Source organism: Meleagris gallopavo, chromosome 1 (genome assembly GCF_000146605.3).
Source record: "Meleagris gallopavo isolate NT-WF06-2002-E0010 breed Aviagen turkey brand Nicholas breeding stock chromosome 1, Turkey_5.1, whole genome shotgun sequence".
NCBI lineage: Eukaryota > Metazoa > Chordata > Aves > Galliformes > Phasianidae > Meleagris > Meleagris gallopavo.
The window spans coordinates 31039767-31049422 of record NC_015011.2 but is presented as its reverse complement, the minus strand read 5'-3'; positions in this window follow the sequence as shown (position 1 = coordinate 31049422).

Genomic DNA, 9656 nt, shown 5'->3' with positions numbered 1-9656 from the left:
GTAAAAGAACAAATCATTCTTTTTTTTTTTAAGTAAATTTTGAACTTCTGTTTATGCATTGTAAAGCACTACAATTAAAAATATCGATTCATGCTTCAACTTTTCATTTCAAATGACAATGCTCCTTGAAATTAAAAATACCAACTTTGAATGAGTTGCACAATTATGGGGCAAGTTAGTCTTTTAGGATGCACATTTCCAAGCTTTAATAAGCCGTGGAGAGACCACTGCCTTATAATCTCATCTTTTATTTCTCCAACTCTTTTTTCAATAAATATGTTTCAGTTCTGGCCATGTGTTACTGATTAGGTAACTTCATGCTCTCTTTTGAGCTGGTCTTGTATTGAGCTAAATCCTGATCTATTTCCTCAAAATTTGGCTGCACCAGAGCTGGACCTCTTCAGTGGCAAAAATCACCTTCCAATTACTCTAATGTATGAGTTACTATGGATGTGATTCTGTTTATATTTTGCTGATATAACACAGTGTCATTCAGTCAACAACTACATAAAGCAATAAAAAACAAAGCATTTCTTTATACCAGGCTGCTCTGCTGATGACTTAGTAACACGGTATCAAGAATCAGCCTGCCTGATTCATTCATATCTTAAGGGAAAATTACCTGGTTGGCACATTATTCTTTAATGTTATTTTTCCTCGTCTTACTCCCTTCAAATGAAATGCAGGGCTATAATTTAGAATCCATGTAATATGCATCAGGTGTAGTATTTGGTAACTTTCCTTGCATTAATTAAGCAAATACTTCTACAAGTCTTTACAGAAGAGTAAGTTTGGCCTCAGAAATTGTGCTTTACCATACTTAATACATAGTAAGACTCAATTATTTTTGCAGCTAATTTCAAGGGTGCACAGGCACAAAGTTCTAAAATGTTTATTGGTGGATCTTTATCATCTGCTGAGCTAAATAACAGAAAGTATAACGTCAGTGCAGCTCAGACTGTTTTTTGTATCTTGCCTTGGAGAAGAGTGCAATCATTGTTATCAAGAAGAGCAAATTAATCATTTTTACATGTTTGGATAAGGAAAGACTTTATGGGAAGTTGTAGAGAAGAAAAGCACTTTTCATGCTATCAAAAGACCACTTTTATAAAGCATCTGTTTATTGGAAGCTACTGAGAAAATAACTATAATAGAAATAGTTTAAAACTCATGAGATTTTGAAAAACTTGTGTGAAACCCAAACATTGAGTCATTTTCATGGAAGAGTCCTGACAGAAATTAAAAAAAATCCTTGTCTTAATCTTTTGTGAAAAAAGGTAGGCTTTTAATGTAAAATAGACAGCATTTGAGTTAGGGGGGGAAAAGTTTCATTCTTTCAAAAGTTATTAACAACTTTTCCACAAACAGAAGAATATATGCACCGTGACTATCTATGGATCTATGCCCCATAAACTCAGAGCACCATTACAGCTCTGTTCATGAATGTTTGTTCCCTTTTAGTTCAAACACAGAGAGGAAAAAACCACAACAAATACAAATTCCCTGGTTGTGTGGACAGCACAGATATTCCAAGTTATTGCTTTTCTGCTTTAGACTTCAAGAGGACTTCCCTCAGCAGCGCTGTGCTCAGGCCTGGGATTTGACAAAACCTTGTCCCACCTCTGCCAAATCTTGGCATTTCAGTGGAATAGCTCTGTCCCCACCAAGGCTGTCCTATAAGCCACAGTAATGAGAAGTCATTGATTGGGATATTCCATGCCCCCTATATTCTACAGTACTTAGCAGATTTAGTATTTGTCAGTATTTTTGTTAATGATTTGCGTAACAGAATCAATAGTCCTCCTATTAGCTTTGCAAAGGATGCAGTGCTTGGAAAAGCTGCAAGTCCTATCCTACTTGACAGCAGGGTTTGAATTCAGAAGGATGAGCTGAAGAAACAGAGGACACTTTACAGAAATGCACGAGTGTGCATGTGGGCCTTAAAAAAATGGAACACATTTCACTAAGGAGAAACACAAGTACAGCACTTGGGAGTAACTGAGCAAAATACAAGACGGGGAAGGACTGGCTAGACAGCAGTTCCACACAAGGGATCAGAGGTCACACACTGGACATGCGTCAGCAATGCCACTAGGTTGCAAGAAAAGCAAATACCGTCCTGGAGAAGTGTCAATAGGAAGGCTTTGTTCGGATGGAGTACCCTGTCCAGCCTAGAGCATCAATTCCAGGAACACCAGGAACCAAGTGGACAGAGCACAGAGGAAAGTGGGTAGAGCTCTCTGAGCCTGGGAAACATTGGAACAACCCAGCCCTTCATCTACAAGTGAAACCACTGTGGGAAAACGTGGTAATGATCTTCAGATGTGTAAAGGCTAACGCAGAGAGAACAGACTGAAGTAGACTAAAATTGCTACAAGAGAGAATCAGGTTAGACATTAGGAAGAGCTTGCTATCAGGAGAGCAATTAATGGAATTGATTCCTTGGAGAGGCTGGAAAGAGATTTCTGAGAACATGGTGGACACATCTCTGCCAAGAAGGAATCACGCCTCCCTAAATATACCTTGAGAGCAGAAGACAGACAAGCTGACTTTTCAAGGGCTATTTTCCCCGTCTGTTCACCATGACTTCCTGAATTCAACATTCAAAGAAACCTCTGAATTTCTCCAGAAGCGTCTGCATCTTTTGAGGGCTTTTTTTTTCAGCATATCTACTGCTCACCAACTAAAAATGACTGCCTCTAAAATAAAAGTCCAAAACCAACATTTCTACATAAACTGAGAGAAAAGATACAACGCAGAAAAATAGTTTTTGGGGAATCAATTGAAGTATTTTCTATAAGAAAGAAGAAAAACTGTAACAAGATGAATATTCAGAACCTTCATGAATGAGTTACTGCCAGACAAAAGGAAATGAATGCTAAAGACTTTCATAAAGACTTGCCTCATAACAAAGCAGATCATCAGGCTTTAGCAAAATGCAGTTTTTTTCTGTAGATACAACATTTTAGAATAAAATATTTAATTCATTCTTTTAAGCCTTTTTTTTTTTTTCCCCCATAGAATAATTGCAGTATTGAGATGGAACAGATAATTTTAACTATTGTAAACCCAGCAGCAACAGGAAGGAGTCCAGGCTTCCAGTCAACAAGAATCTGTTCTCTGGACTCCAATGTGGGTTCAATGTTCCCTCTTCTTTTTTTTTTTTTTTTTTCAATCTAGATGAATTCTAACTGTGGCTTGAATTAAATTATCCCTTTGTTTGAGAAAATTGATCCTATTTTTTCTGGCATTGTCTAAGTTGGCAGGAGAAAAGAAAATGATGTTTTGTGTCAAATATTTAAGGCATAATCTGTTTTTTAAACTTAGGGGAAGAACTCTACAAATAGTTTGGACTAAATTCTTTGATAATATGCAGGCAGTAATATCATAATAAAAAGGAATCGGCCTCAGTGTCTTACTCTGCCTTGCACAGCTTGTATCACATGGTAGCCATTGATGTTAGTCAACACCTGCATCTAATTAATATGATTGTTATCTTATACCTACAGAGTACCATACAATCAGAGTAATTTAATGTGTTACAACTGTAAGAGAATATAATATACAAAATCATTTTACTAAACAAAAAAGTGTAGCTTTCTTTGCACCAAAAGAAGAGAGCTGGGCATTGAAACAAAAGCATGCAAGATGTCAAACAATGGAGAATATTAAATTCAAAGGACAGGGAGACAGAAAGAGCAACCAAACCAGAGTTAGCTGAGAGAATTTCTCATTTTGTCTGTCTAGTAACCAAAAGTGAACATACAAGTAATTGGTTGAACAAGTCTCTGTACAACATTACACATGTAAATAAACTTGAAATCTCAAAGTCAGTATTTACACCATCTGAAATTGAAATATCTTCCTCAATAACATACCAGAATGGGCCAGAAGAAGAAATAATCACTTCTAGAACACAGAAACATCAAAGTTTAGTTACTTTGTTTTCCAATTCCATTGGAAATTGGAGATTTATTAAAATAGAAAGCCAAGAATATCACTTACCACTCTCATAATTTTTTTATTTAAAGACCTGGAAAATGGTGAAATACTATACTTGTGTATATCATTAGGAAACCCTATGTCAGCTTGTTAGGACACTTTTAAAACTCTTTTGCCTATATGGCACAGCATTAAAGATATCTGGTTGAAAAAACAAATGAAAGTAAGAAATAGAAACAACAATCTTGATGGTCGTTTCCTACATTTCTCTAATTTCTCTAGCATGAGCAGCACTTGTTCAAATATCAGAAGAAAGATAGGAATTATATTACCCTTCACTCTACTGCAGCTCCACAAGTTTTAAAGAAGACATTTTTTTATTTTATTATTTCAACAGAAAGAAAAGTTTTGAATGTTCTGCACAGCACTGGGAATGAAAGACTATGAATCTAGGGCTCCAGACCTCAGGTCCACACGTCTGTGAAGGAACCGCTGCCCTTGATGATATCCAGGAGTACATGTGACCCACTGAATGAAGCTAAAAAAAGTGATGGAGATCACATCATCCTGTGTTCCTTCTCCTCTTCCTCTCCTTTGCACTGCAGAGCACACTATGTACCTGCACTCAGTCCAGCTGCAAGAACAGTTATCATCCACCAGATGTTTGTGATCACAAATTTAGCAAAATGTACTACGTCCAAAGCTGAGCTGATGAAAGACACGTGAGCATGCTTTATGCATTTCATGTAAAATGGCTTGGGTTGTTTAAAAATAACATAGAAATCTAGTGACTTTGCGCTGAAACCAATGAAGAAACTTCACATGATCAGTTCTGCCAGTTTGGCTGAGGGAGCAGTAACACTTGAGGTAGCACAGCCTTTCTGCAACAAGTTTCTTACCATGGCATTAATGTGTATTTGGAACCTGAGACCATGCTTGGCTCAAAAGGATTACAGCATCAAAGACAGCGGCTAGGAAGAACTGACTGAAGAAAATCCAGCTGCCTACCCACTCAGATTTACACAACCAATTATATTACCAGTTCAACATTCCTCCGTTCTGGCTTTTGCATGATGAGCCAAGGATAGATAAAAGGCCGAATTAGTCATATAAGTTCTGATAAAGAGTCACAGATTGATTACATCAACTTCATACATTGTGTGAGCACATAATAACAAGAAAATTTGTAATTTCTACTGCTGGAATATTTTTTTCATAATCATCTGGTCTTGTATGGGGATTATCATCTATATATGACAGCATGTATGGCTGTATTTGTGTGTATAGAAGTATGAAATCAGATCAAGCAGTATTCTGAAGCACTACAATCCTACACACTTTGCAAAATACTTACATTTGTACAGTCCTCCTTGTAATTTATAGAGGTAGCATGCTACTTTTTAAATAATTTGATAATAAGGAATATAAAACCTTGAGAGAATATGTTTTAATAAATATACTGGCATGTTTTATACTCTGTAACTAATATAAAACCTTACCATTGTTCCTGTTGTACAACACATTTCGATTTTAGATTTATACTGGTTAGGAAAGTTCAGATATACTTTAAAATGAAAGGGCTGTCCCCTTAATACAGGGTTTAGATGCTCACCTAAAGATTAACCAAGCTATGTGTTCAAATACAGATCTCATAGTCTAATACTGTCTTCCTCATGATTTACAAGCAACTAGAACTTAAGACTAAAGCTAAAATTTAACCAAAAAAGTATAGTACTCAGTAATAAACTATTTTGTTTACCCATGGAAGCTTGTAGTGACTCTACACAGAGAGACTCCCACACCTTCCTTTTATTAACTACAGGACTGGGGCCTAATTCTTAGTGAATGTCTTGAACTACAACCAACATAATATTATGCAAATGCAAAATTCCTCACGGTATTAAAAGGAGTCCTTAAACGGTGTAACTTTGAGAAAGAAAATATTTACATCTGATGCAGGTGATGAAACTGTCAAAAGAGATCCAGCTGGCTACCATGAAGCTGGACCTCCTTACCAGGAGTCATGCAGGTCAGGAGCTTATCAAGGTGTTTACAGGGAGTGGGGTCCAGCTGAGGGTGTGTTCTTTACAAGCTTTTAGAGTAGTTGGGGAGTATTAAGAAAAGAGGAGGATCCATTTTTCTTTTTAAATACTCTACAGTAGCTTGTAAACATAAAATTAGCAAAACGGCTCTGCATGCACCTGTGGGAAGGATGAAACTAGATGCCATGAGCCACAAAAGAAAGTTCTCAGTGCTGCCAGAACTAGTTACACCACTCTGCTACCTAGAAGCACAACTGTTTCACTGAGTCCCATGCGTGTCACAGGGGAGGATGTGCCAGGAGTATGAGATAACCCCACCAATAGGGCAATCCTGTGGCATGCAGGCAGGGTCAGGGTGGTGATAGGGACATAATCCTTTCAGTCCCAAGCACAGTATTGCCCCAGGTCCGCAGTGCAGCCAGGTGGTGCAGTCAGGTGCTCCTGAGGAGGGAGCTAAGGACAGGCTACTTGTAATACAGGTCCAAGGTCTGACCAGGAAGGGGCTGGAGACATAGCTGACGGTAATGCAGGTTCAAGGTCCAGCCAAAAAGGCAGCCAGCAAACCCCGCTGCAAGAGCTGGACACAGATAACAGTGCAAGAAAGAATGGGATCTGTGCTTAACCAAGCAGTGTGTTTGTCCCCAGTGACCCTGCCTAGGGTAGCCGAGACCTGCTACTGACCTCAGAGGCCTGTGAGCCTTGAGCAAGGCCTAAGCAGGAGGCATTAGACACAGGAGGTCTCAGCATCCATTGAAATATGTCTCACAGGACCTGATCATCAAGCAGCACATTAACCCCTGCCACTAGCTTATACCAGGTGAGCACCCCAGTCCCACTCTGCGAACCTACCCAGCTGCTCTGGGGGATTTGGTTACAACAGCAAAGGATTGCGAGGACAGAGGGATATACACAGTTCCTGACTGTCATAGACTTTTAGAGCTATCAGGGAAGAAAAAAAAAAAAAAGAAAAAAGAAAAAAAAAGCTGCCAAAGTGCTAGTCATAGGTACCTTTACATAAAACAGTCCCTCAGTTTTGGGGAAGATGGCATACGCAGATAAGGAACAAAATACTCATGCAACTGATAACTCAGCCCAGGTAATACTGTTGTAGAAGGTCCATGACAAGCTCCTGATGGCAATTTAATGAATAAGAAATGAATTGGCCTTTCTGAAGAGTTTCTTGCCTCTCTGTGACTCCTTCTAATGAGCTCTCCTCTACCTCTAATCTTTTTTTTTTCCTTGCAAAGCCTTATTACAAGTAAATTCCAAAAGACTGCATAAAATTAAAAACCGCAGAAAAGTCTTTTTTCTGTCATTAAGCTTTTGCAAGGTACTAATCTGACCTCAGGTGTCTGGCTCATGGACATTAGGCAGAGTGAGAAGCGAAGCACACAAAGAATAATGGAACAAAAAATGTCTTGCCTGCACTTAGGGAAACTACAGGGATAGGAGTAGAGAGGCAACACTGTTTGTCTTGCTTCACTTTCTATTTGTGTGATTTTGTCCAGGTCAGTTATTGTCTCTACTGTAATACTGCCTTACATGTCTTCTTTAAGGGAAAGGAAAGCCACAGTTATTTGGTTTTCATCTAAATTCATATGTTTTCTAAGTCCTTTTTGGTAACAAAGTTTCTTTTCAACAACTCGTGGTATTTGTTATATACAATCAAATATAGAATACTTATGAAGTGCTGGAAGAATAAATACAATAAATCTATTCAGCTCCCAGGAAAGGAGAATTAGGTGATGGTTAAGGTCCCTTTCAGCCCAAGTCATTCTCTGGTTCTATGTCTAGTACACCAATATAGTAATTATCATTTAATTTCTGTCTCCTGTAGCCAAATTCTCATCAGCATTATCATAGCATTTCTCTGTGAGACTTTTCTATTTGGGGCTATTTGTTAGAAGATTAAACCAGCCTAGATCACGACCTTGAGGAGTTCTGTAAACTAACATGTTAAAAATAACTTAGCAATCAGAACAGAAAGGAACAAAATGTGCTTAATAATAGCATCCACTAGCCATAATTAACTCTAAAAATCTATAATAAAGCACATTTCTCATTTTAAAAATATTAACTATTTCCACACTAATTAATGGATTTATTTAAAGATATTTCTCAATATCATAAATGATCCTTCATTGCTGGTGAAGAGATTCCATGCTACATTACCTCCTGTAGCTTCATTGCTCATAAGCAGCAGTCGAAATCACCTGGTTTGCATGCGCTAACCTATGCATGCAAGAACACTTTATGTGGGGTAAAAAGGAGAGTTTGCATTTTTCATTTCCTAGCTTGAATTGGTTGTGAGGTATAAAGATTGTTTCACAAGTGTACTGATCAAAGGTTAGACCACAAGTGAAGTATGGATTATATACATCTTATTTATAGAACTGGTCAATGTTTTAAAATTCTCTAGATTATTTGTACAACTTATAGCTACTTTTTCATGTCATATCACAAAGTGAAGATTTCTTAGTATAGCAACAAGAAAAAGAAAAAAAGTATCATATTCCAGTGCTATTATCTCAGCAAATTATATTCTATCAGAAATACTGCAACATAAAATCCATCAAGTCTAGTCCTGCAAAAGCTTGAGTACATGCACAAGATCATACCTGTGGGGACTGCATGACACTGTTCAGATGACTAACTTCCCCACACAGCGACATCTCAGCATTATGCTAACTGTGGTACCAGTGGGTCTCAAGAAAAAAAAAACAAACTACTTTAAGTGCATGCCATACTCTTGTTTTAATCTGAACAAGGCTATCAAAAGAACAGCGTAATAAGCACTTCCACAGCAACAACCACTATTCCCCTGCTGAACACAGTGAGAAAACTTTTTATCCATAAAAAGGTTTATTGCATACCATGGGAGTACAATAAATCTCCAAAAGAGGAAGGTTTATATGACAAATTACAGTAAAGTCTTTAATGGTCAAAGGTAAGTTTCAGTCTCGGTTAAAATATTGTATCTATACATTCTACAAAGAAAGTAAATGGCTAAACAAAATGTGAAGTACAAAGCTGTTTATGGGCTAATTATGCTTCTAGCAGCTATATAAACTAGCTATTTAAAGGATTTTAATGTAAGTAATAGCTGTAAATATTTCCATAAATTGACTCTGGATTCTGCTTTCCACAATGCATACGTGCTTACACATTTGAATTTAAAACATCACATAGGAAGGGCAAACAGATGGAATGGACATACTTTATGGCTCTATAATAAAACCTTCCTCCATTTATGAAAAGGCAGTCAATGCTTACAGTTTCTAGTAGCTTATTTGGCCTCACAAACTATTCAGTATAGATTATATATTGGTACCATAAACCGAGGATTATCTAGATTTAGACTTAACCACTTTAGTTATGCACATATTTTCTCTGTTGGAAAACATAGCCAACAGTGTAACATTTATCCCTCAGGTTTAGCACTATTTAAATATTCAGGTAAAATCCATCCTGAACTACTGCACTGCAAAACTGCCAGTTCAGCACACTGGAATGAACACTGTTATTCTTTTTGAATAACAATGAGTCATTACTACCAGTAAATGATTTAAAGGATAGATCAGGATTTACTTTTCATAGCTGCATAAGTGCATTGCCGTTCTCCTGCTTATAGCATTTCCAATGAACTCAGCTCTAATGCTGTGTCATGCTTTC